This window comes from Mustela erminea, chromosome 10, assembly GCF_009829155.1.
Source record: "Mustela erminea isolate mMusErm1 chromosome 10, mMusErm1.Pri, whole genome shotgun sequence".
Lineage (NCBI taxonomy): Eukaryota > Metazoa > Chordata > Mammalia > Carnivora > Mustelidae > Mustela > Mustela erminea.
In genome coordinates this window covers 75,178,239-75,204,795 of record NC_045623.1, presented here as the reverse complement: position 1 = coordinate 75,204,795, position 26,557 = coordinate 75,178,239, and the positions used below count along the sequence as shown (strand labels likewise).

Sequence of the window (26,557 nt, the reverse complement as noted above, 5' to 3'; positions counted from 1 at the left end):
GGCCTCATTCCTGCAGGGCCCCGTCTCTCAGCAGTGTTGCTAGGTGCGGTGAGCTCGGCGCCTGCCACCGGCTGGCCAAGGCTCTGCCTGGAGACCACTGGGGAGGCTGGGAAGAAGGAGCTGCATTATTTGGTTGATCCCTCCCTCCCTCCCCCAGCCTCAGCACAGTGAGCTTTCCGGAGGGATGGTTATGAGCCAGCCCATCCCCAGGCCTTCCTCTTTGTGCGGAGACCTCCCCATCAGACCCCCCACCTTCGCTCGCCACCCCCTCCCCCTTCCCTCCGGTTCAGCAGAGCCAGAGTTAAGCCCGGGGTTAATGCCCAGTGACACCTGCAGGTTGGCTAGTGTTGTTGACATGGGGGTGGGGGGAGGGGAGGGGGGAGGGGGGAGATCGTTGGTGGCTTTATTATGGAGAACTCAGCAGGCCTGGGGCCTTCTATTGTCCAAGTGGCAAATAAATAAATAGGAGAAAGTAAGTCTTCCCCATGGCTTACCGACGGGAGGTTAACAGCTGGACATGACATGACAAATTGGGCATTTTTCTTTGGGGACTGATCCTTACAGCAGCGAGCAGGGAGAATGAGAGAGAGAGAGGGAGGGGGGAGTTGAGAGAGAGAGAGAGAGAAAAAGAGAAAGCCAGAGCACAGACCCAGCTCATCACCGAAGTCAATGTTGAAGGCGCCTGTGCCTGGGCAGGGGTACGTGACTGCGGTGTACCATGAACATGGCATCATATTTTGGACATTTGGGGAAAAAAAAAATCACAATAATTTTGCATGACTGCCTCAGGAGTGAATCCCAGAGCCGCAGAGGCTGGGCATCTGGCTGTGGGGAGAGATGGCCCTATCTCCTTGGACCCTCTCCCCCATCCTGCCTAATGGAAAACCAAAAGGCCAACACTGGCTCCAATCTTAAAGGATCTCCTCCCTAGGGATGGGCGGAATGTTGACAGTGGGGGAGAGCCTACAGCCCAAGTCTGAGATGGCAAAGGTGTGCCCAGTTGGCTGGTACTGGTCCCAGCTGGGCAGCAGAACATCCCACTTGTCCTTGTAGCTCAGGTCAGGGAGCCTGGGCCTTTTCCCTGGTCCAGTCCAACCTTCCTTCTTTTCCCCCAGCAGTGCCCAGCAGGAGGGCTGGAGGCCCATCATTTCTCTCAGACAAACTCGGTTGCCCAGTGTAAATCGAAGCTGGGGGTGGACAGGGGAGCAGCAGAACAGAGCAGAAGCCAGTGGAGAATTCTTGATCCCTGCCAGGGCCTCAGAACCATTCAAGCCCAGACTGGTCTCCACCTTCTTCTGAGGCACCAGAATATAGTGATTAATAGCTTGAGCCAGACAGATCTAAGGTCCCATCTTGTTCCTTTCCTTCTCGACCCTGTGATCTTGGCATGTTAATTTAACCTCTCTAAGCCTTGATTTCCTTATAGGTAAGATGGGGATGATACTAGTACCTCCCACATTGGTCGAGGCAAAGTTTAAATGAGTTAAGGCATGAAGTGTTGAGTGTAGAATCTGGCATGTAACAAATCCTTTATAAGGATTTGTTGAGTGTTATTCTGGGGCTGGCCAACCTTTCTCTCCCTTTTGCCCTGTATTTTAAGACTGACAAGGGCAGGAGGTTGTGCTGTATGGAACCGTCCTCAGCAGTGGGAAGGAAGTAGATATTCAGTCCGAATCCACAGAAGTTAAATCCGTTGGATTTATCCTTTAGAGATAAAGGCCTGGCATGGATTAACCTAGAGCCTTCATAGGGCCTTGGTTGCAAGAATCACCCCTTCCACCTCATCCTCCCAAAAGTCACATTTCTAGCAGTGGTTTGCCAGGAGATCCTTGCTGGGAGTGATTCTACCCCCTGCCCACTCCATGGGGGAAACCTGGCGCACATTCCAAGGACATTTCAAGGGAAGAGAGGATTCTTGACCTTCAGGAGGGTTTGTGGTTTTTCTAGAAGGAAAACTGTCCATTCTCCCTCTGGAACCAGAGAAAAACCACAGGAAAATCAACAAACTGAAGCGACAGATGCATATAGGAAATACTGACTGAGCATTTACCAGGTGTCGAGCTCTGCTCTAGATATTGCTAGACATTGCTAGACATCTGCTCTAGACATAGACACTCTATGTCTAGACATCTAGACATAGAGCCAGAAACAAAGCGGGCAAAGCCCCCTGACTTCGGGAAGCTTACCTCCCAGGTGTCTAAGGAAGGAACCTCAGTGATGGCCCAGGTCAGAGTTGCCTCTGCCCATCCCATGGGCTCTCCAGTGTGGCCAGGGCCTACTGTGGTCTTTGAGCTCTTCCGGTTGGCTTCAGGCCCACAGGAAAGCCAATCACAAGGGAGACTGAGATGTGTGGAAGATGTGAGAAAAGAGCTGATGGAACTTCTGGAACTTTGGTTGCATGGAGGACAGTTCCCAATGATTAGCAGAAGCTTCATCGAAGGGAGGTTTGAGAAAAGGGGGAGAAATGTGGAAAAGGAAGCTAGAACATCAGGCACTTCACTCATAGGTGCCCTGTGAGGCAGTTAATATTATCCTTCCCACACAGGTAAGGACACTGAGAGTCAGGGGAAAGTGATTTACCCAAGACCGTAGCTGGTCCATGATGAGGACTCTGGGTTTGAATCCAGAGCTGTGGGTCTTTCCTCTGCCCCATAACATTTGGTTTGCAGGAGAAAGCCTCCAGAGGGTTCAAAGGCAACAACTGTGGAAGGGGAAAGGTAGGGAGAGTGGGCCAGAGTTTGCAGTGTTAAGTGGGCAAAGGAGAAGAGAAATCTGAGGGGGCCTGAAGAGCAGGCAAGGCCTCAGTCTCCCTAAAGCATCAGCCCCCTTATTCTTTCAAAGTTATAGTCCCCATCCTTGGCCCGATCCTGCTGCGAACCTTCCTGTACTAGGAGAAGAAGAGTTTGAACCTGAGCAGGAGAGAGGGACCTGTTCTCTAACGATCACTGCCACACCGTAGGGCCAAAGAGGTAGAAAGTTGATAGAAAGGAGATTTTCAAGTTGTGGGGCTTTAGCCAGTGACCAAAAGAGGAAGCCCTCTATGGTGGCTCACACACGTGGTCAGGCAGGCAGCTCGCTCCCAGCCTGACTTGTTCTGACCCTTCAGCCTCCTCACAGCCAGTACCAAAGGCCAAATCTCTAGTCCTCCTCCCCAAGCACAGAGCCTTGGCTCAGGGGCCCCTGGGTGCCGCCTGAGAGTTTCAACAGTCAGGCTTTCTACCTGGAGAATCACTTCCACCACCAGGATCTGAGAGCGGGAGCCACGCAGGAGGGCCCATCTTCCAGGAAGCCCTTCCCCCAGCCCCCGCGACTCACTCCCCTATATAATATTCCACGTTAGAGCTCATAAATGCTGCTGCGGGTCCCCAGCCTGATTGAATTTGGAAGCCATTGTTTACAGACGTCTGGCTGTACAGGGGGATTTATTGAATTTTCCATGAAATGTTGCTCCCCTAATGCTGTAAAAGGCAAGCAGCCCACATCAGAGGAGCCCTGCGTTACAGGATCATGTTACCCCGGGATGGAGTGCCTGCTCCAGGATCGTTGACGCCCCCAGCCCTGGCTGTGAGCAGGCGAGAGGGGCCTTGGGGCTCGCTCTGGACCCTGCCACACCAGCACCCCAAAGCTGTGACTTCTAAGGCCGCATCTGTCCCTTCTTTCCCCCAAGCCTCTTCCAGTCAATCCCAAAGGCCCCACCGCAGCCTCAGAGCCAAGCCTCCTCTCCCTACACCTGCTGCTGCCAACTGCCCACAGCTCACTGCTGGCCGGCCCCTCTGCGCCACTCCCCCTCCCGGCTGTCCTGGGCCACCTAATGGTGACACAGGTGACATAGCATAGCTGTTCAGTCAATGTTCATTTTGCAAAGGCAGAGGAGGAGTCAAGGCAGAAAGAAGGGAGGAATGCCTCAAGGTGTTTCATAGTGTCAGCGGTGGCAGGGGACCCTTCCGCCAGGATCGCTAATACAGCGGCCCTCAGGATCCATGACCATGAGAGGCCCCAGGACAAGGGAAGGACATCACCAAAGCCCCATGAGATGCCTGAAGTGGAAATGTGTCCTTGCGCGCATCACAGAAATGCAACTTGGCCAGATCTTTCCCATTTTCAATGCCCCCTTCACTGTCTCGTGGCTCAAAGGGTTGTTTATGCTTAACCCGCTCCGCTTCTCAGCCCTGGCTCCTTCCTGCCATCATCCCTGCCTCTTCCCTGGATCTGCTCTCTTAATGGTCATGTGTCTGAATCCCTAAGTCTCTCAGCCCTTGCCCTAATCAGCACCTCTTTGACTCACCTGCCTGTGCCTTTCAGAAACTCCTCCCTAGTCCCTCGCTTCTGGTTCGTGCAGACAGCTGCTTCTCCCGCTTTCTGCCCCCCTCCCGCCCTAAATAGAAGTGGGCGTCTTCCAGCGTTCTGTCTTTGACCCTCTGCTCTCAGTACACACTTGCATCTGATGATCTCATCCGTTCTTCGGCTGCAAGTCTCATCCTTACTTAGAGGACTCCTGCATATAAAGCTCCAAATCTGACCTCACGCGGCTCTGATCCCATTTTTCCAAATGCCTGGTGAATACCTTTAGCAGTCTGTCCCATAGACCCCGCAAAATTCAATCCATCACCGAGCCCCCACCCCTGTCATAATTCACCTTCAGGGGTCCTTATTTCTGCTGATGACATTATCATCCTTTCAGTTACCCAGTCATGAAATCCTGGAGTGATCGTTGGTATCAAGGCTCTAGCCCCGCAAACCCGCGGCATTCTGAATACCCCCACGTGGGCCAGGCCTGTCCCCACATAGCATTATGACGCCTCGACATGCACACACGTACACACACCACTCGTTCTCTTTCCGTCATTTCTCTCTCGGCATGAACGGTGCCACGCTTCTCTGGGGCACATAAGCCAGAAACCCAGGTCTCCTCAGTCTCTTCCCTCTTGGCCTCACATCTCCCATGTTCCATCAGTCACTAAGTCCCAAGGATTCCTTACCATCCCTTCTGTATGTCCCATCATCTCTAGCCCCTGCCACTGACTTAGTTCAGTATGGGGTCCTCCGTGGGCCTCACTAGTATCTCTAAAAACCCTCCCAGCTTGTGTTCACCGTCCAGTCTTTCTCCCCCCACCTCCTTCCCCCTGCTGCTAGCACAATGCTGCTAGATTGCCATCCTCATACGTGTCTAAACCCCACAAGGGCTCCTCGCTGCTCCAGGACAATCTCCAAGCCCTCGAAGCCTCCAGGCATTTGCACACAACATTTTACCGGCATGCACTCCTCCACCTGAGCGCCCCACCCCGACCCCTTGGTTCGATCCGTTCGGTACACTCCCCGTGGTACTTTTAAGACCCAGCTCAGAGGTCCTCTCCTCTGTGCCATCTTCCGACCCCTCCAGGCACAAATGGGCACTTTGTTCACAGCCACTATGAGAACAGACATGCTATAGCCTTGTCATGCCTAGTACACTGGATGGCTATCTCCTTTTGTTAGTGTCTTGTTAGTTTCTAGCCCCAGCAGCTAGCACAGTGCCTTCCATCGAGAAGGATCTCTGTGAACCGGTGCTAAAGGCAGGTCAAATTTCAGTAAAGGAGGTATAGCATACCTAAGGAAACGTCATCTATGGTGGGATTTTTTTTCTCTCCACCTTTTCTGAGGTTCTCAAAAGGGACAGAGACCAAAGGGGATCATCTCTCTCTTGCGTCACATTGTTCCCAGACCAATCCTGGTGTGTCCAAGGGTAGGAGGCCTTCATCAGCCTCAAGTTTCTGAAGTCTGGGACTCCCTCTCTCTCCCCTGGCCTCCGCCCTCCCAATCTGTCACCCCTCCCCATGCTGCCTCCCCAGTCTGACAACCCCTTCCCCTTCCTGTCCCTGCCTTTTAGCTGGGGCACACCTGGCCTCTCCCATTCCTTCCTCCAGGGTAACTGAAGGACCTCAGAGAGAAAACAATCGTCCTCCAGAGACATGTGTTCACCACGTTAGGAAAACACCCCACGCTGCAGGCGCCGGCCCGAAGGCGGGGGTCTCTAGCCAAGGATGGGAAGAGTCCCCACACCAGCCTCTTAGCTCTCAGACAGACCCACCCTCACTCTGACTCGAGGGTGGGCAGTGGTTCTGGAGAGAAGTAGCAGGACGTTGTTTTCTCAGATTTAATTGGTTTATTTATCCTATGCCTGGGCTCCATCTGTCCACCATGCAAAAAAGAGAAGCAGCAGGGGCTCCAAGCCACCATGGGAGACCTGTCCTCAGCCTATAGCTCTGCGGGGACCTGGAGCCAGCTGAGAAGTTTGGAGTTTGTCTTCTGTGGGGCAGAAACCCGGGAGGCCCTTAGGCCCTAAGGGCCAATTGCGCAGAGGGCTAGAAAGAGAACAAATCAAGCGAAAAGAGAGCAAAAGTGCCCTCCTGAGCCCTCCTGACTGCTGATTGGTGTCCCTCCACAGTCCTCTTGTCAAGGCCAGGAGGTCCCACGCGTCTTGGAGAGTTGGCCTAAGATGAGTCCAGAGAAAAAGCCCAGAGGGCCCAGGTCTGACCTTGCCTACTGCAGCTGTGTGAGGCAGGTTTGGTGAGGAGGCAGGGGGAGATATCTGGGATCAGGGAGACATCTCCTAGGGGGAACCCACCATGTGCCAGTCTCTGGGTGCATTCGCTGGAAAGACCTCTAAAAGCTGCCATGATTTTGCCATGGTTGGGCAGCATTCAGTCCTCTGAACTTGGACAACAGGACAAAGCTCCCCACCTGGGCGCTGAGGGGGAAGCTGAGGGCTTGTCAGCAATGATGAGCTGATGGGAGGAACCAGAAATGGGGAAATCCAGAGAGCCAGAGATTCTAAAGAGATGCAGAAAAATTGCTTTTCCACCCTCAGGAGCAGGAACCTCTCCCGACAGCAAAACCGTATCTGCTGAGGACTTGTCCCCGATTCCTGCTCCAACTTGTCCCAGCCTCAGGACTAGACTGGCAGGAGCTGTAAAGTCTAGCAGCCTCAATCGTAGGAATCATTAGTACCATGTAAGCCTGTGAGCAGCTTCAGTGGCGACTTAGGGGAGACACTCAGGAAGTTCTTGGGCCTCCCTGAGATGCTTCCCCTTGTTGGGTGAGCCCCATTCATCTCCTCCCCTCCCCCCACCCCTACCTGCATGCCTTCTCCTAGTGTCACGTGGTGTACTTAAACCATGGTCCCCAGAACCATGGGGCCCTGACCTCCCACTCAGGCTGTGCAGGCAACATTGGCCGTCCCCTAGCACCTCTACCGCAGCAGAGCAGAAGCCGAAGTCACTGTCTTCCCCAGCGCCCCCCAAAACCAGCCCCCTGGCTGGAAGGAGCGCCCACGTGTGCAGCCATCTTTGATTCTTGATTCGATTTATCACCCAGGCCTCATCAGATGGGAAGTCCTGCCCATTCTTTCCCCTATCCTCTCTCTTCCCACAACAACCTCCAAGGGGGAAAGACAGAACTATGAGGCGGCCTCCCGGGGATAACTGCTACTAACCATTTGATACTGTGTTTCTTTTTTCAATGCAATTGAAAAAGCACAGACCTTAGAATCAGGAATATCTGAATTCAAATCCTGCCTCTACTACTTAAAATCTGTGTGACTTTGAGCCTCCATTCCCTCATCTCTAAAATGGATTATAACGGGGGTGGCTGGGTGGCTCAGTGGGTTAAGCCTCTGCCTTTGGATTAGGTCATGATCTCCAGGTCCTGGGATCGAGCCCCACATCGGGCTCTCGGCTCAGCAGGGAGCCTACTTCCCCCCTTCTCTCTGCCTGCCTCTCTGCCTACTTGTCATCTCTTTCTCTCTCTGTCAAATAAATAAATTAAATTAAATAAAGTAGGCTATAACAGTATCTACCTCCTAATAGAGTAGTGAGTATTAAGTGAAATAGTGTAAGAAACATAGTTTACACAATGAGTGACATGTAGCAAGCCTCAAAAAATGTTAGCTACAGATTTACAGAAAAATTACAAAGATGGAGAAGGTATTCTGATACACACTCACCCAGCTTCCCCTAATGTTAACATCTTAGATGACCATCATCGAAACGAAGAATTAGTTAACACTGGTACGATGTTATTATCAACTAAACCATTGAACTATAAGTACAAACTCTTTTTGGATTTTCAGTTTTTCCACTGATATCCTTTTTCTGTTTCAGGATTCACTCCAGGATACAAAATTTCATTTGTACCATGACTCTACCACTTAATCACTCTCTTGTGAACATTTCTAATTCTGTTCAAATATACTCCCAATGCCCTTTTCGCAATGATGTTAAAATATTTCTTCACTTACTTTCTTTGTTATTTCTTTACATTTTAATTTATTGAACCATTCTCCCTTTTATAGGTACCTCGATGGTTCTTTCTTTCGCTATTATTAATAACACACTAATGAACATTCTTAAGCATACATATTTTTTAGAATTTTTGATAATTACCTTGGGTTTGAGTCCTAGCAAAGAAATTATGGGATCAGATAGTATGAACTTTTAAAAATTGGTTGATATATATTGATAGACAACTTTCCAGAAAGGTTATACCAGTTCATAGTCTCCTCAGCAGTGACTGACTATACCCATTTTCTTTTCTTTTCTTTTCTATCCTCCTCTTCCCTTCTCTTCTCTTTCCGCCTCTCCTCTCCTCTCAGTAGGATCCATGTCCAGCATGGAACCCAACATGGGGCTGGAACTCACAACCCTGAGATCAAGACCTGAGCTGAGATCAAGAGTCAGATGCTTACCCATTTTCTTTCTTTCTTTCTTTCTTTCCTTTTTTTAAGATTTTACTTATTTATTTGACAGAGATCACAAGTAGGCAGAGAGGCAGACAGAGAGAGAGGGGGAAGCAGGCTCCCCACTGAGTAGATAGCCTGATGCAGGGCTCCATCCCAGGATCCTGAGATCATGACCTGAGCCAAAGGCAGAGGCTTTAACCCACTGAGCCACCCAGACGCCCCTACCCATTTTCTTAAACCATTATCCACATTATCAATTTTTAAACCTTTACTAATTTGATTAGCATTAGAAAACCCTATACAATAAACAAAAAGCCACTTTCTGCATTATTGTAGCAACCTCCCTGCCTCCAAACAACTCAGCTTGCCCATCACCACCAGCTTACACATGCTACAGTTACAGTTTCACCATGTTCCTTCCCCCACTCAGAATCCTGTCCTGCTCCCAGGCTGGCCTGCTGCATAAGGCAGAGCTCCTCAGCGGACATTCCAGAAGCGAAGCCATATATTTTGTCTCATCCTGACATGCACTTCCATTTTCCCTCTTTATGGGAGATGGATGGGAGTCCCCACCTCCGGGAGCCTGACCCAGAGTTAGAACTGATTTGATGTATGCGAGTGGAAGCTAGCGCCCCTCCAGGGCTGGGAGATGCCATCCCAAGACAGGCAGCAGGCTACTGAAACAGGAAGTGTGCAGGCTGCTTCATGGTTCTGATAAACCTCACCTGAGATGATCTCAGGGTGCTCAGAGAAAAGAGCCCAATAGCAGACTCGGAACTTGTAAACATGGAAACTCCAGATCCCCGTAGCCGGCTTCCTTTAGGCTGTCCACAGACCTGTCCATCTTAACATCTCCTCAAGAAGGCAAATGAAACTCATCTTCCACCTCCTGCCAGACCGGCTCCTCCCCTCCTCCTTTATTTATTTCCCCTCTCCGCAGACACTAAGTTGGAAATGGGAGTAATCCCTGACTCTTCTGTCTTCCCACTCTTCCCAACAGCCATCACTCACCAGCCACATTCTATCAAGTCTCGCTGTTCTTGCTCCGGTCCCTGTCTCTGCCTCTGAGATGGCCCCCTGCTTCGCTCTTGCCCCTTCCAGCATTCATCATGGTACAGGCAGTTACTTTGATTCAAAATTGATCGTGTCCATTCCCTACTTGAAAACCACCAGTGGCTCCCTATTGCTCTCGGAGTAAAGTCCAAACTCCTTAGAATAGTCTAGAAGTCTATCTATGATTTGGTCTACCATCTTTCCTGACTAATCTCTCACCACTCTGCCCCTGACCTACAAACTCCAGCCATACTGACTTACTTTCAGCTTTCCGGCACACCGGGTTCCAATTCCTGGCCTTTGCACATGCCCTTCCCTCCTCCTTCCCCCAACTCTGCACCCCTGTCACTTCCGTGATTTCTTTCACATCATAGCTTAGACTCATCTCCTCTGGGACCTCCTCTGCCCCACCGCCCAACATTAGGATACGTAACACATATCTCCACTGCACCCCATATACATCCCTCTAGTAAGGTCGATTTACTATAACTACCTAATTACTCCTTTGTCTCTCCAACAAAATCATGTGCACAGTGAGACCAGTATCGTATTTTGTTTATTATTATATCCATGGTGCCTAGCATAGTATCTAGACCATGGTAGGTGCTCCACAAATTATTTGCTTAGATACAAGAATGAATAAACAAATGAATGAATGATTGAATGCTTCAAACCCTCCAGCTTCCCAGTTCCTTTTATTTTTTTTTTAAGATTATTTATTTATTTATTTAGCAGAGAGAGGGATCATAAGTAGGCAGAGAGAGAGGTGGAAGCAGGCTCCCTGCTGAGCAGAGAGCATGATGCGGGGCTCAATCCCAGGACCCTGAGATCATGACCTGAACCAAAGGCAGAGGCTTTAACGCACTGAACCACCCAGGCGTCCCTGGCTTCCCAGTTCTGACACTCTCTGTGTCCTGGTTTAACTTGTTTCTCGCCATTGTACTCGTTACAAAGCTGAAGGAATGAACATCTAAGTAGAGCTACATGAGAAGCTGCCCAGGCTAAAAGCATGAAATTTAATTTGTTTGGCTCTTCAGTCCGCCCATCCACCCAGCAAGGAGTGACATTTACTAACACTACCCTAAAAGGCCGGTGGTAGACAAAGTAGGATGGAACGGAAGAGAACTTGCTGGAACAAATGTATGTCTAGCTAGTGTGATATATCTGAGCCTGCCTGCAGTATTAGTCGGAATTCTAGTGTGAAACCGAGCTCCACGAATGGAGTAGCTGAAGAAAGTCTGATGAAGGGACTATTGGCAGAGAGAAGGTGGAGCGCAGCAGGGGAGCTGTTACCACTTCCGGCCTGAGGGAGCATGCGCCAGAAGCCAGGCGGAGCTGGGACTGGGACTGTGGCTGAGCTTAGGAGCTATGACCTTCAGTAGAGGAACAAGGAACCAGGCTAATGTTATCCCAACTGCTTCTCTCCTCCTGTCCACCAGTGTCTTCCATGTGTCAAACTCAATAAGAATCCTGAAGGCAAGTGAGCTTGGTTGAGGCTGCCCACAGCCGCCCGCCTCCAGGACACGTGAAAGCCTGGAGAAGGGTGGTGTGTGGAACTGGAGGGGCAAACAGGTTTTGTCAGCTCCTGCTCATGAGATGGAGGCAGGATGGAGATAAGGAGGGCTGGCTCTCCTCGTCCACTCAGGCTTCACTGAGGACAAGAGTTGCTGAAGAGGCAAAGCCTAGAATGTGGGCAGCTGGCAGCCTGGTGGGGATTGAGAAGAAACCTAGGCCAAAAAGTGAGAACTGCTTCTCACTGCATAGGAAGTGTCCTTCTTACCTGCCCTGCACTCTTGGGCTAGCTCACTCCCCAAGCACCGTACCAGGCCCCAAGCGAAGCAGAATAGGAATCCTGGCCCTTATCTCAAGATTTCTTTCCCCGGTCTGTCCATGCTCAACAGAGCTGTCTGTCCTGCACAGCCAAGAACCATCCTATAGCATCTTCAGTGTGTAGAAGGAAGGGCTCCGATGTTAGACCCAAAAACAGGTAACAGTTGGGCTGGGATGGGAGTGGGGCATTGATCAGGGGCCCGGAATCAGCTGACCGGAGAATGGAGAGACAGAAAGATCTACCTTTTCCCTAGAAATCATCTGAGGCAAACCTGTGGGGCCCAGTCAGGGCTCCATATTGGAGCAGCCCGAGCGTCAAAGGATCTTCGAGATCTTGCCTTCCAGATCCTGCCTCCTTACATGCAGCCAGGGGGAGAGGCAGTCTAGGTCCCAGCTGGAATTCCAGAGCAAGCAGGTAAAAGGCAATGGACTTCTCAGCTCACCTTCCCCACTCACCCCTTCACTCTGTTTTGATCTCGTCCTCTTTACCCCCACTGTTCCTGTTCTAGTTCAGACCTGTCCTTGTCATTCCTCCTAGACTTCGGCAATAGCTCCTGGGCTAGTCTTCTTGCCAACAATTCTGATTCCTTAATTTCTCCTCCATATTGTTTTGGGAATTGGTATTTCTAAACTGCAAATCCAACCATGTCTCCCCTTTGCCTTAACTCCCTCAATGGCTTCTCTTTTGCCGACAGGATCAAGTCCAGGCTCATTAGTACAGCGTTCAAAGCCCTTTATGAGCTGACCGCACCCCCCTCCCCAGTCTCAGCCCTTACGGCGCCTCCATGCATACCCTAAATTCCAGCCACACTGAAGTACTTCCTTTGCAAATACCAATTTATTTTTACCTCCTTGATAGCACATACCCTTCCCTCTGCCTAGAATGCCCTCTGTCCCTTCATCCACCTGTTGGAAACTCCCACTCACATTCCAAGATGCACCTCAAGGCACATGTCGTGCTTAAAGCCCTCCTTGGTGTTGCTGACCATCCCCACGGTACCGACCCAGTACTTAGCTTTTCTAACCACACCATTTTCTAATGATCTGTCCATACGTTCTTCTCCCCTCCCAGACTGTGAGCTTCTTAAAGACAGGTTCTGTATTTCCTGGGCTCTAGCACTGTGCTTGGCACATAAAACAAGCTCCACAAGTTGCTAGTTAATAACAACCGGAATGAACAAATGATTCCTTTCTCTGTCCCAAGATGCAGCCGCTGCCTTCTAGGAAACCTGTCCTCTTTTTAACACAACTCTTCAGCCTGGCTGCCCCAAGTTCAGGTATCTCCTTCCCTTTCTTATCTCTTCCTGGCTGCTCCTCATGTTCATTTTTAATCAAAGTTCCCCTGTACAAATGACACTGGACAGGGAGGGAGTACCCAGGGAGCTCCCATTGTGACTGAATCCAATGTTGTTGCCCACTAAGATCCCCACGAGGCCAGAAATGGCCAAGACAATCTCTGTACTAACGGGGAACCATGGGGCCTCATTCTGCATCTCCCTAGGGGCTGAGCTGAAGGAACTCTGAGATCTACCAGTTATTTTGAGTCTTAAATTTAAGAGCTACCCTCTAATCTCTGCCTGCTCCTTTTCATCTTAGGGCCCAAATTGTCAGAAGATCTTCAAGACCTTGCCTTTGCAATTCTGACCCTGCCTTTATTCGCTATAGGGTGGCCCAGACTTGACTTTGCTCTTCGACGGATGCTGCTCTGTTCTTCTCTAGGTATCTCTTCTTTCCCTCCCTCTCTGTTCCCCTCCCGCCCGCCCCTTCTCACTGTGCGTATTATCTATACCTAAACATGTCCTTTTATTTTTTCCACCTTCATATCTTGGGACTTGTCATTCCCTCTTTCTGGGATACCTTTATTTCCTCTTCCACTTGTTAGAAACGAACTTGTCCTTCGAGGCCCATTTCGAAGATCTCCTTCTCCATAAAATCTTTCTTGATCCCTTTTCCAAACCTTGCACAATCTCTGCCTTCTATGAGTGGCCATACCCTCCTGCATTTTTCTTACAGCACTCGCTATGTTCTCCCTGTGTTGACACTGTGCCTTCTAATCCTCTTATAAAAGTGTAAGCTTCTGGATAGAAACTGTTCAGGTTTACATCCTGCAACAATGCTTTGTCATAGTCGGTTCTCCATGAATATTTATTGCACTGAATTGAAATACCTTGAAAACCAGGGTCATTCGTATTCATTGGTTCATTCACTATGAACAAACCCTGATTAAGGGACATAGAGGACTCTTTCATAAATGTGTCCAAATACTTTTTGATTCATTTGTTTTTTGCTAGACCCACCCCTTGGGCTAATGAATTTCTGGAGTTTATAGGCCACCGTGTAAAATGGCAATCACCTGTGTTCATCTCAAATGGGCTCAAGCTTCCCAAGTACATCCACTTGCCTAGGGTTTCAGGATTTTGTGAGTTAAGTCTTTAATCACCTTCTCTACCCCGCTTGTGATTTCCTGCACATCCCCCAGCAGCCTTCCACTTTGCAGACTTGAGAGTAAGCAATTTAACCTTTCCCAGTAAAGGAAGTCTCGCACCTCCTGGATCTTCTCCAGGACAGGACAGAGACCCAGCAGAGCCCTGCAAGCGAGGCCTGTTCCAGCTGGACACCTCAAGAAGTATGTTCTCCTTCTTTCACATCTTACTTGCAATTCTCTTGGTCTTTTGGCCAACAGCCTCAGGGAGCTGTCTAAATGAAGAAGGATTTCTAGGTCCTTTGCCAGAACTGTGGCTGACCATGCAGAGTTGAACACCGGAGAGGGAATTTTGATGTGTTTATCACAAAAGGCGCTGCCTTGCACTTGCTCACATTTAATTGAGTCTCTACCCTTTTGCCCTGAAGTCTTCGTGCCAACTAGATCCAGAAGGATCCTGGAAAACAGCATCCCATGGCCCATCCCCCTCCATATATACGCATATACTCCGAGGGTCATACCTTTCTTTGGCTGGATGCCTGGTGCTCTTTTCTGCGAGAGTTCTTGCACCATGTGAGATAGCACATCTCTCCCAGTTCTCCCTGTCTAATCGGACATAAAACCTAGAAGACTTTGTCTAAGCTTTCAAGGACCTCTGGTAGGCTAGGGGAATAGACACAGTGGCGGTGGGGAATAGACACATATGATAGTATTGTTAGTAGAAACACCTACTGCTTCTTGAGCATGTCCTACACACCAGGTACTTTAAACATTCTTTACAATGAGGATCAAGTTTAGTCTTTATGACAGCCCCGTGAGGCGGGTACTTTAAGCCCATTTTACAGACGAAGACACCAAAGCACAGAGAGGTTAACTCACTTCTCCGAGACCACACAGCTAGTAAGTCCACCCTAGAATTCAGACATAGGTGTGTCTTGCTCCAAAGTCTGTGTCCTTTGCCACTACCTCACATGGTCCCAACACATAACAATTACACAACATGCAGTAGCCCCGTGAAAGTGAGCGGTTACTGGGCTGTTCTGGTCTCCCCCACCACCAGAGTCACCTGTCACCTGCCTCAGCCAGTCTTTTCAGACCTTAGCTTATACCTCATTTCCTGAGGGCAGCTTTCCCCAGCTGCCATTATTCATTCCCAGAACACCTGTCACTGTCCCTTATTTAGTAAATGGTTTGTTTACTGTTTTCCTTACTTGTTGGAAAGCGAGTCCATGAAGGCGGGGCCATAATCCTTTGTTCACTATTTGCCTGAAGCCCCTAGCAGAGCTCCTAGCATAGAGTAGATGTTCATTAAACATACCTTGCTCAGCACGTCTCCCTTACAGAGCTTCACTGGCATCCAACACCCCCACCACCCCTCCCTTGTCCCCACCTTGAAGCAGGACAGCCCAGGCCTGCTCTACTCTGCCACCTCCGCCCTGCCTCTAGAATTTCCTTCCATGGTGGTGGCTTCGGCAACCCCTGGCCCTTAGCCTTCCTGTCTCTTGGCTCCCAGGTGTGTATTCACATGTTCTGGCTTTTCTGTGGAAGCAGAGGCATCCCCTCGGCTCTGGCCCAGCAGGGCAGGGTGCTGACAGGAGTAGCCAATAGCCAGGGTACCAGGTTTCCCTTTGCTAAGCTTTTTCCTGGGAGTGATTTAAGGCCCTGAACAGATAAGTGAAGAGCAAACCCGCAATGAAGTCAGCACTCTGCTTATTAAGTGGAAAAAGCTGTGCTCGGCTTATTGAAATGTTCATTAGACAGATATATAGAGATGAGAAGGAGGAAGGGGGGCGGGCAGCACCACAGGATCTGACCAAGCCTGTGTCGGTGAGGCAGGGGGCACCATGGGGGAGACCACCATCTAGCCCAGAAGGAACAGGAGTGGGGGCTGCAGCTGGCCAGGGGGGCCCGGGACACGGAGGGGCCACAGCTCGGACTCATGGAAAAGAGAGCGAATGGGGAGAGTCCAGAGCTGTGCCCCCGGAAGCTGCTGTCACTCAAGGGCAGCGGCTGGAGGGACTTGGCCCTAAGTTGTCAAGGTATCCTGGCTCACATTGGAGGACGCTCACTTCTCTGCGTCAGATGTCATTACCTTCGCCTTGGGTGTATAATTTCTGAAGAGCTCTGACCTGTTCACTTGCCGACCTTACAGGCAAGAGGGTGACCTGTGCTTCGTCAGGGAGAATGGGCCTATACAGAGAAGCGTGGTGAAGCGGCCCCCTGTGAGGGAGCCGGATGTCTGACAGGGCCTCCCACTTCCCCACCTACAGCTCCCTCAGCCTTGAGCTCCCTCCAGGAAGGGCTGTCTCTGGGGTGGGACTTGGTGGGGGGCTGGCTGGGTCCCCTCAGACCAAGCCGAGTCATGGTTCCTTCAGCAGCCTCCATGCTCCCTGGCTTCTGTTCTCCTTAGGGCCCACCCAGCTAGTGTCAACAGAGCTCTGCGCTCCAGAGTGGGGTGGCCTTTGACACAGCTGTACCCCCATGCTAACTGTATCCCCTCCTGAGACACAGTGAGAGCTTGTGGGGGAGCAGGAGCTTGTCTGATGGTTCTGTGTCCCCAGCATGAGCACAGAGCCGGGCCCACAGAAGGGCTTCTTCTCTACACAGTCGAGCTGAGGACTGAGTGAGGGAAAACTCTGCACCCCTCTCGCCCCCTTCAGATCCTGGAAGGGGGAGGAATCATGATGGTCTCGAGGAGCAGGTGTACTTTGGAAACAGGAAAAATAGCCTCAAGGTTTTCCAATATCTTCAGCTTCCTTTCTTGCCTTCGTCAGTTTGGCTCCCAGAGAATAGAGGTGGTGGTCACCAAATGGACAAGAAGACAGATGCTAGCAGGAAGCCTGGGAACAGAACAATAAAAACAGGATCTTTAGAGTTTGAATGTTTTCCCACACATTATCTCATTTAATCGCCATTCTCTTATTCAATAAAGAGCTGAACTCTCTTTCAACTCCTGTACCTAGCAAGTCAGCAAGCCGTGTTTGAACCTCCTCTGAAGCCATCTGACCCTTCCCTGCCCCTCCTTCCCAGCGCCGCTGCCCTGGGCAGACACCCCATCTGTCACTCGGCCCCAGGCACGGGGGGTCACTGTCGTGAGTGAGACCCTCACTGCCCCTACCCTTGTATAGTGTACGGCTTCACGGAATGCAAACCTTGTAACGATTCTTCATTCATGCTTTCGTTCAGCAAACCACAGTGCCAAGCCAGACGCCTGGGGGTGGAGGGATGAATCAGACTTGAATCTTGCCCTAGAGGAGTTTATGGTCTATGAAGCACTTGTGCAAGGAACCACAACTGTCAGTATGAGGAATGTGTGGAGGGGTTAGGGAAGGCTTCCTAAAGACGTCTGAGTTGGGTCCTTAAAAAAGAGCTTATGTAGGGGCACCTGGGTGGCTCAGTGGGTTAAGTCTCTGCCTTCGGCTCAGGTCATGGTCTCGGGGTCCTGGGATTGAGCCCCCGCATCGGGCTTTCTGCTCAGCGGGGAGCCTGCTTCCCTTCCTCTCTCTCTGCCTACTTGTTATCTCTTTCTCTCTCTGTCAAATAAATAAAATCTTAAAAAAAAAAAAAAAAAAAAGAGCCTATGTTTACCAAGCACCTGGGGACAAGGTATTTCTTGGCAGACAGCACATGGATTTGGGGCTGAAATCCAAATTGTCCAGCCCTGGAAGGAAATAGTGGAAATTGGTGTTAGAGGTCAAGGAAGGGCCCAAGTCCCGAAGGAATGTCCATGCTATAGCGAGGAGTTAGACCCATTCTGGAGGCATCTAGAGGCCGCTGAAGAGGCAGGATCACCCCACTAGCAGTGGGAGAGGTTGTCTAGAGGGCCAGACTGCAGACCAAAGGCAGGGCCCTTTGGGAGGCTGTCAGGACGGGCCAAGCGAGAGTCAGGGTGCCTGAGCAGGATAGCAGCCCTGGGAAGGAGGGGCGGGGATGGGTCAGATGCTTCAGAGGAGGCTTGGACTCAGCGTGGTGACCTGCTAGGCACGGGAATGAACGAGGCAGCTTCCGTTTCCCAAGGAGGGAGAGTGCCAGAGCGGCACCCATCCTGGTGGAGCAGAGCGGGGCACCCTGGGAAGAGTGGCCACCTCAGCCCATGGGGCAATCTCTGCCTTCCATGCGGAGGCAACTGTCACCTGCTCCCAGGCCCTGACGACTCCATTTTCCCAGCTCCCTCCCAATGCCTCACTGACTTTGGAGGTGATTAGTAATAAAACTTTAACAAGCATCCATAGGTGCGTCTCCCTGTCACTTTTATGAGGCCATTTCCTGAGCAAAGATATAGGGAGGCCTTCAGCCTCTCCCGGCCATGTCGTTGCTGCCACTGTTTCAATCTGCGCCTCAGACTCAGCAGGTCCCAGACAACCACGGGGGTTAGGGTACGGGAGGTGCCTGGAGGGGACTGGAACATGCTTAGCCCAAGGAAGCCCCAAAAGGCAGCTCCCTAGGAGGACCCCAGCGGTTCTTCCTATGGACTGGAAAGCATTGCTAGAAAGCTCGGGGCCATTTGCCCTGCTTGGGCCGTTATAAATCAGAAAGGGCCTCCTTTCTCCTACCCTCCCCTCCTCCACCCCACATGTCCCCTTCCGGCCTTGTCCTAGTGTTTCTTGAGTCATTCTATCAATGTGAATTTATCCTGTGCCACCACAGAAAGATGTTGGGGAGCCAGTCAAGAATCATACTTGCTCCCTGCCCTTGGGTAGCTGTTGACCTGATTGGGGCCCACCAGGTAACCAGAATACACTGGGATCGAGTTTTTACAGGCCCGAGAACAGCACTATAGTGGGATTCCAGAGAACGGAGCACGAGCCCTTCTAGCTTCGGGATATTTCCCTGGGAAGGGAACGATGGGTCAGGGTCTTTCCAGGCCAGAAGGATTTCGTGAGCTGGGGAGGAAGGAGGCAGCCCCTTCTTTCCTGGCATCATCCATGGTCCACATGCGTAAGGCCAGGCCGGGCCCCTCTGCGCTAACTGGGCTGAGCTGAGCCCCAGGCCGACCCCTCCATACACACACACCCCACACAGCCCGGGCTGTTGGACCCCTGCTGCTGGAGGAGGCTGAAGTGGCACAGTGACTGTGGAGAAAGGCACTCTAGCCCAAAGAGCTGAGAACTCAGGGGCGCCATGATTTCCTCCCAGCCGTGATGGCGCCTATTCCGAGGCCATCCAGGGAAACGGGGCCAGCTGAACAGGAAGAGGGGAAGCTGCTACATTTGATATTATTGACTCCTTCCTCATCCTTGAAATTCCCTGTCACTGGGCTCTGTGACCCTTTTGTGTCCTGCCATGTGCCATAGGGCTAAGATATCTTTGATTGGACAGACGTGGTTTCACATCTTAGCTCCTGACAGGGGATTCCCTAACCTGAACTGACTTACACTCTCTGAGCCTGGATCTCTGTCTATAAAACAGAGACAGAGCACCTTCTTCAAACAGGGAAGTTCAAATGCAGGATAAGTATTGGGCACCCAGGACAGCGTTGCGGGAAACCTGTCTACTTGGTTTGTTCCCCCTCCACATACCTGTTCCCCACCTCTTTGATTGTCCCTTCTGTCTCTTTTCTGTGCTCCTTTCCTTCCACAAGCCCCTCCGTCATCCCCAGGGCTGTTGTGCCCCCCATCTGTGTCCTCTCCTCATGTTTGTCTCCTGAGCTGGGGACCCACACTTCTAGGTGCCCACTAGTTAGCTCAGTTCAATGTCTGTTAGGTGCCTGTCCTGTGAGAGCTCCACTGACCCCCGTGAGTTCAGTACTGCAGCCTGCCTACCAGGACTTACCATCCTGCCAAGTCTTCCCCAATGGCATCAGTTTCTTCTGTGAAGTTATGATTGAGGTCATAAGATAAAAATGGTGGGAATAGAGGTTGAATGGGGGACCAGAGAGTGTTACTAGTTAGAAACAGCTGCAAGAGAAACAGTTCTCAAATTTCCTCTCCCTTCCATCCATGTTATTGCTGTTCTTGTTTGGATCACTGTCTACTCCTGCCTGGACTATTGCAGTAGACTTCTAATACACTGGTTTCAATCTTGGCTCCAGGACATCGGACTTTCCCGATGGGGTAGGCTTTTTAAAATCTGATGCCTGGATCTCTCCCCAGAGATGTGGATTTGGTTGATCTCTGTGTGGCCTAAGCATCCTCACTTTCAAGGTCCCCAGTTAATTCTGTTGTGCCGCCGCCAGAGTTGAGAACTACTATTCTGCCCTCCTGCCTCTGCGCGCACCCCCACTAATCTGCTCTCCACCCTGCAGGGACAAGTTTGGTTGTGCTGTTCCCTTGCCTACCTGCCCTGCAATCTTAAATTCCCCCAGGACTAGGGACTATACCAGAATCTGCTGAGTATCCCCAGGACCCAGCATAGAGCCCTCCGTAGACAGTGTTTAGTCTGCACTCAATGAATGAGTGAATGAATTAATGAGTCAGTAACCAACCAACAAACAAACTAGCAGTCTATGGGTGAATGACAGCGGTTTACCACTAAGCCAGGAGAATAAGGCCAGATGGGTCCAGATCTCGAAGCCTGCGGAGGAGGCTGGGCAGGGGGAGAGCGGGAGTCAGGGAGGAAGCAATGAGAGGTCAGAAAGGCAGAGTTTCCTGAGAGGTGAATTATCAGTGGGACCACCATGGGTCGGGTAAGCACCTCAGCCTGGGAGTAATGGAGTTAGGGAGGAAGGCCGAGGCAGAGCCAGGGAGAGCGATGGGCGCAGCTCACTCTGCCCCCAGGAAGTGCAGGCTGGGGACAAGCAGGCAGGAGGCAGCAGGCCATTCCTCAGCGGCTAATGCCCCCAGCCTAACCCAATTCCTTCTCCCTCAGCCCAGGCAAGGGGGAGGTTGCAGGGAGGGCAAGCATGCCCCGCAGCTGGGAGGGTGGGGGCCCGGCTAGAAATGCAATCAGGAGTTCCACTTCTGTATTAGCCTGAGTTCCCTGTTGCAGCTGGCAAGGCTAGCAAAGACTGTGGGTTGGGGCTGGGGCAGAGATGCTCCTGGGAAACCTCTGAAGCCCTCCCGCCTGGCCCTCCCTGGGCACCGCTCGGACTTGATCTGGAGACTCCTGTCCCCTCGGGCTGAGCCAGTCCTCCCGCCCAGCAGGCTCCCCTCATCTCTGAAGCCCCAGTGCCACGTCAGGTGCATGCCCCCACTGCTGCTCCTCACTCCCCCGCCACAGCCTCTCACCCTCCCTCTCTGCTCCACATTGATATAAATGGAGGCTTCAGCTGCCTTTAAATAGTCCGATCTATCAGAGGGGCACACGCTGCCCATAAATCTGCTGGGGCTGATGGCTCCCTAAGTGGACTGATGGGAGCTATTTCCGGCAAGGTGTTCAGTTACTGTGCCCCTCCCATCCCTCCCCCCAGCTTGCCCTTCCCAAGGGGCAGGGACCCTTTTTGTCATCTGGTAATTGGCGTTTTTTTCACTTGCACTTGGTCCTACAGAGGGAGTGCAGCGCCCTAGCCTGGCCCCTAACCCGATTAGCATTGGCTTTCAGAGAAGGCCCCTCTGGAGTCAACCTTCCTGTTCCAGAGATCAAGATCGAGCTGTTGGCTCAACAAGGAAGGGGGCCAAAGTGGGAGGAGGGTGCCCAGGGGAGCCAAGACTAAGTGTTGAGGGGGAGTGGAGTGTGGATCAAGTCCCAGCCCCACCCTGGCTAAGCCTGCCCATTTCCCAGACCCCAGCCTGTAGGACAAGGAAGGGATCATTATCAGAAGATAGGCTCCAGAGTTGGGGACCTCCAACCTGACGGTCAGATCTATCTCCCGCTCCCCTTCAAGGCTGCCTTGAGCTAGCCTGATCTTTCCTTATCTAGAAATGACCTAGTAGAAGATAGGGTCTCTGCAGACAAGTGGTATGGATCTGAAAGAGCTGGAGAAGCCTCAGGGCTGACCGTTACAGTCTGGGGGGGGTCTGTGCAGGAGCACATACATTACCCTAATTCGGAGGGCAACTTACTAATGGATAGATTTCCCTGAGGGAGGAGAAAAGGCCTCTAGAACTCTGCCTGGCCTCCTGGCCCCAGAGCCCTGCTTGGGGAGACAGAGATGCCCTTGGAGGTCACCCCAGTGGCCTCTGGTCAAGAGGTCACTATGTCACTCAGAGAACATCACTAACATAGCTCTGTTTCCAACCCCATCCTCACTGCTTTCCAAGGGCAGAGAGCTAAGCCAGCCTGATCGTATGGGCCTGGGCCCTTGCCCCTGCCAAGGACTCCTAGAACGTTCCTAAGGTTTTTGTGTCTAAAGGGGAGAAACAGCCAGAGATGGTGAAGTACAGGGAAGAACTGGTGGAGAATTATCCTGGAATATGTCCCTAGAGCACTTGTCATTCTCTCTCTCCTGAAACCTGGGCTCTCAGGAATGATATTGAGTGGGTGGGTTTGTGTTCCTCATCAACATGCAGGAGGTGGGAGTTTCCTGCTATGAACTCTGGTTAGGGAACCGGGAAGATTCCAAACAGAAGGTGTGGAAAAATACTATTTTGAACAAAACAAGATTTTCATATTCCAGCAGCCCCATTTCTGACCAGCTGCTGGGGATCCGGACATAGCAAGAAGGTGGAGGGAAGAGCGTGTGATGAGGTTCCCAGCGGGGTGGGATCCTGGAGCAGGGAGACAAGCTGACCAGAGCCCCCAGCCAGAGTTGCAGACCTGAAGGGGACCATTTCTCCTGCCCCACTCATGGCAGTGATAGACAGAGCCCTACGATGGAGATCAAGAATGCCTAATACCATGGCAGTTGTGTAAGTCACCGAGAGCATTTCCCAGTGATCTTTCAGGAGGCTTGGAAAGAGCCTACACTTCCTGGGGTAGAGATGGGTGGGGGTAGCCTTTGTTTAAAGCAATCAGAGAGAGTCTAAGGCACCCCCAAGACCACAGGGGTTGCCTCAAAGAGCATAAACATGTGGCCCCTCCCTGCATTCGTCCATTCATTCATTTGCTCTTTAGTGCACTCTTGCCACCAGCAACTGTATAACCTGCCCTGTGCTGGTGACCAAAGGTGGAGAAACTAACCAGGCCCCGTTCTTGCCCCCACGGAGCTCAAGTCCAGTAGAGAGAAACAGACCTGTAAACACACATCATGTAATCTTGCACGTGAGGGGTGGTGCAAGCCCAGAGGCCCCAGGCTGAAACCAGTCCGCAGGGCCCAACCTGGACCCACCACTCCGGACTCCACCTGGACTCCCGGACATCCCCACTCATTTGACCCTCGCATCTCTCAGATGCAACTTGTCCAAAATCGAACATGTCCTCTGTCCCCTAGTCGGTTCCCTCTTCGGTGTCACTCACCCAGCCAAAATTACACAGCCATCTTAGGTGGCTCCACAGCCCACTGGCAATCCATCAGAGTGTTCTTTTTAACAGTGTAGGTGACACTATGCCACCCCCCTGCTGAGAACCTCCAGTGACCGTTCCTCTCACTCAGGATAAAATCCTGACTGTGGCCATAACATTCAATAAGAAGAAGAAACATTTGCTATGAAATAAGCATGTGTTATTTACATGCGTTACCGCCCGTAGGCGTTTGTGTACCTGTTACTGTCTTTCCCACTTGTGATCTTAAGAACACCGAATTTATTTATCTTCATTCTCTTTGGATAGATGCACTGTTGTTACCCTGGTGCCTAGCACAGTGCCTGGCACGTGGTAGATGTTTAATGTCTGCCCAATAAATGAATGGGCAAATGTCAAATGGGATATCCCCACATGGAGAAAGACCTCAGAGAAAGGCACTAGTCTAACAGCTCTGCAGAATTTAGAAAGTATTTCTCTGCAGCTCTTGCCCTCCTGGACCTCTGTCCAGACCGATGACAGTCCTAAACAGAGAGAAACCAAGGCCACGTAACTAAGACTGATGAGCAATAGACCACGTACTCATAGGTGCCCCATATTTGAGCTGGGTCTTAACAGATGAGAAGGACGCCCAGGCTGGCAACCCATGAGAATGAAGCTGAAAAGATGGAGAGAGAGAGAGGCTTGGGGCTGTCCACCTGCAGAAGGGGGGGTGCGTGGTCCCTTGGGCCAAAGTCCCTGCTCTCCCCAAAAGACTCACTGTGTGGCACAGAACAACCCATGCCCACTCTCCACGCTTTTATCCCTCTCATTTATAGACCGAGATGGGGTGGGGGGGGGTAGATGGAAAGATTTCTGAGGGTCATTCCTTCTTGAATATTCTAGGATGCTATAAAAACAGTTTGGGTCCAAACTGATTGGACCTGGAAGCCCAGCTGAGGAGCCTGGCTTTGGTCTTGTTATCAGAACGGTTTCTAGGCAGAAAAGTTTGTCTTCAGAACTTGTCCCACTTGAGGACCAGAGGCAAAACTTCCTTCCTGCCCTCCAAACAGACCTTGAGGTTTTTGGAAAATTGATGAAGAACAAAGACTTCACTTGCGGGCAATCTGCGGTGTGTGAAGCCACGGAGGGTGACTAGGGCCAAGGCGTCGTCCCCCCAGGGAGACTCGGGAAAGGGGCTTTTGTCTGTTTTTAGACTAGCCTCTTTCCCTGCCACACTCTCCCCAAAAATTATTATAAAGAATTATTGCCATTAGTACGTCTTTCCTACTGAAAGGAGAAAATCGCCTCATTCATAATTTATACCCTCAATTACTATTAATAAAGAAATATTTCAGCAGAAAATCGCCTGGGAAAATTACACGTAACATTGCATTAACATTCTATTTGAACATTTTCATCACATTTGTTATAGAGTTAATAAGAGGGATACGGTCCCCTGACTTCTTCATGAAATTATGGGCTGACGATGATAGTTTAATCTTTTAGACTTTATATAATATATTCACTTTACTAATTGAGCTATCCAAGGAGCAGTTAGAGATGTTCTTAAACGTGGAGACAGAGGAGTCAGGGCCATGACTTTGCTGCCAGAGGCACCGCCTGTCAGGGTGGGGCTGTGGGCAAAGCCTGCTGACTTAGGCTCGCTAGCCTAGAACCCCACCCTGGCAGAGCCCAGGATCTTTGCACGACCTCCAGGGGTAGCAGCTGGCCTAAACCCCATGGGAAGGTGTTGGGGTAGGGGGCTGCTGAGTAGAGAACAAGAGAAAAGGGAGAAGGGAGGCCATGGGGAGAGGAGAAGAGAAAAGGAGGCAGAAGGGGCATTCCTTTCTAGACCTTTTCTTCCATAGTCATTTACTTAGTTGCCTTCTGCCTTTGTTGTCCTGAGTCCCAAGAGGAGTTTAGCCCCATGATGATTTGTGGGATGGCCCGTCTTGGTGATTCTAGATACCAAGAGCTCCTGGAAGACCTGGCATCCTTGGGATAATCCCATGAAGACCCCAGAGACAGGTGCTGGAGAAGGTGGAGTCCTGGAGGGCCAACCTAGCACAAAGGAAGGAGCTGTGTGTGTGTGTTTATTTTTCCAGGTCTTAACAGAAATGATGGGTATATATTTTGGGGAGGAGAGCTGAGCCAAGTTAAGACAATCATTTGTAACTGCTTTCGTCAATGTGCTTTTCCATCTATTGTCTCAGAGAACGCCCAGCAAAGTTGGGAGACAGACCTAGCAAGAGGTGCAGTTCCGACTCCCGACTCAGCTCAAGGGTCACCACCATGGGAGCTTTTCTTCCCCGTCCCCCTTTCCCTGTCACCTTTGATGACGGTACCCTGATTGGTTTGTGGGGTAACGCTTATCGCTTCCTCAAATTGCTTGTTTTCTTTCCTACTAGAATTTAAGCGGTTTTGCCCTGCACCTAGCACAGGCCGGCCTACTGTAGGCAATCTGTACATATTTGCTGGACTAATGGAAGTGAAGCAAAGGACAGTCAGATGGCATTGCAGAGATCACGGAGTTAGAGCAGAGAAAAGACTAGAATCGAAGTCTCCTCCATTCTGATTCCCCTCCGATTCTTGGCATCTCTTCCTACCTTACTCACCCAATATATCCGCCAACAGGACTCTGTTCAGACTACTTCCCACCATCTTCCTTGCCCCTGTGGTCAGGCAGGCCACTGTCATCTCCCACCGCACTCCTTTCTTGCCCTCCGACAATCTGTTCTCCACATAGCGACCAGAGTAATCCTTTACAATGTAAGTCAGATTGTATCGCTCCCTGCTGCAAACTTTTCCAGGCCTTCCTGTCACACTAGAAGAAAACCCAGTTCCTCATCCTGGCCTATAGGACCTCATGATCTGGTCCCTGGCTCCTCTCTGCCTCCATTTCCTGCTCCTCTCGCATGGGTTCTCTCCACCCCAGCACATCAGCCCCACTGCTCCTTACTACGCCAAAGCATATTCTCCATCAGGGCCTTTGACCTTATTTCCTCTGCCTGAAACATTCTTCCCACAGGTTCCCAGGAGTCTCTTGCCCACTTCATTCAGACCTCTGCTCAAATGTCACCTCTTCAAGGAGCCCTTCCCTGACCGCCTGCCATTGCTCTCCGCATGTCCTTGCCCCGCTTTGTCTTTCTTCATTGCACCTACCCCTATCTGACCTCCTATTCCATTTTTATTTGTTTTTTTCCATTGTCTGCTTCCACTAGTGGAAGTTGAGTTCCGTGTTCACTGTTTTACTTCCAGAACCTGGAACAGTATCTGGA

At 51.0% G+C, this 26,557-nt stretch overlaps 1 protein-coding gene across 4 annotated transcripts in view; it reads left to right on the top strand.

The window, feature by feature from the left end:
• The window catches only part of RNF220 (ring finger protein 220), a 217,579-nt gene that overhangs the window by 115,212 nt on the left and 75,810 nt on the right, over positions 1 to 26,557 (top strand). The gene's annotated exons all lie outside the window — the stretch shown is intronic.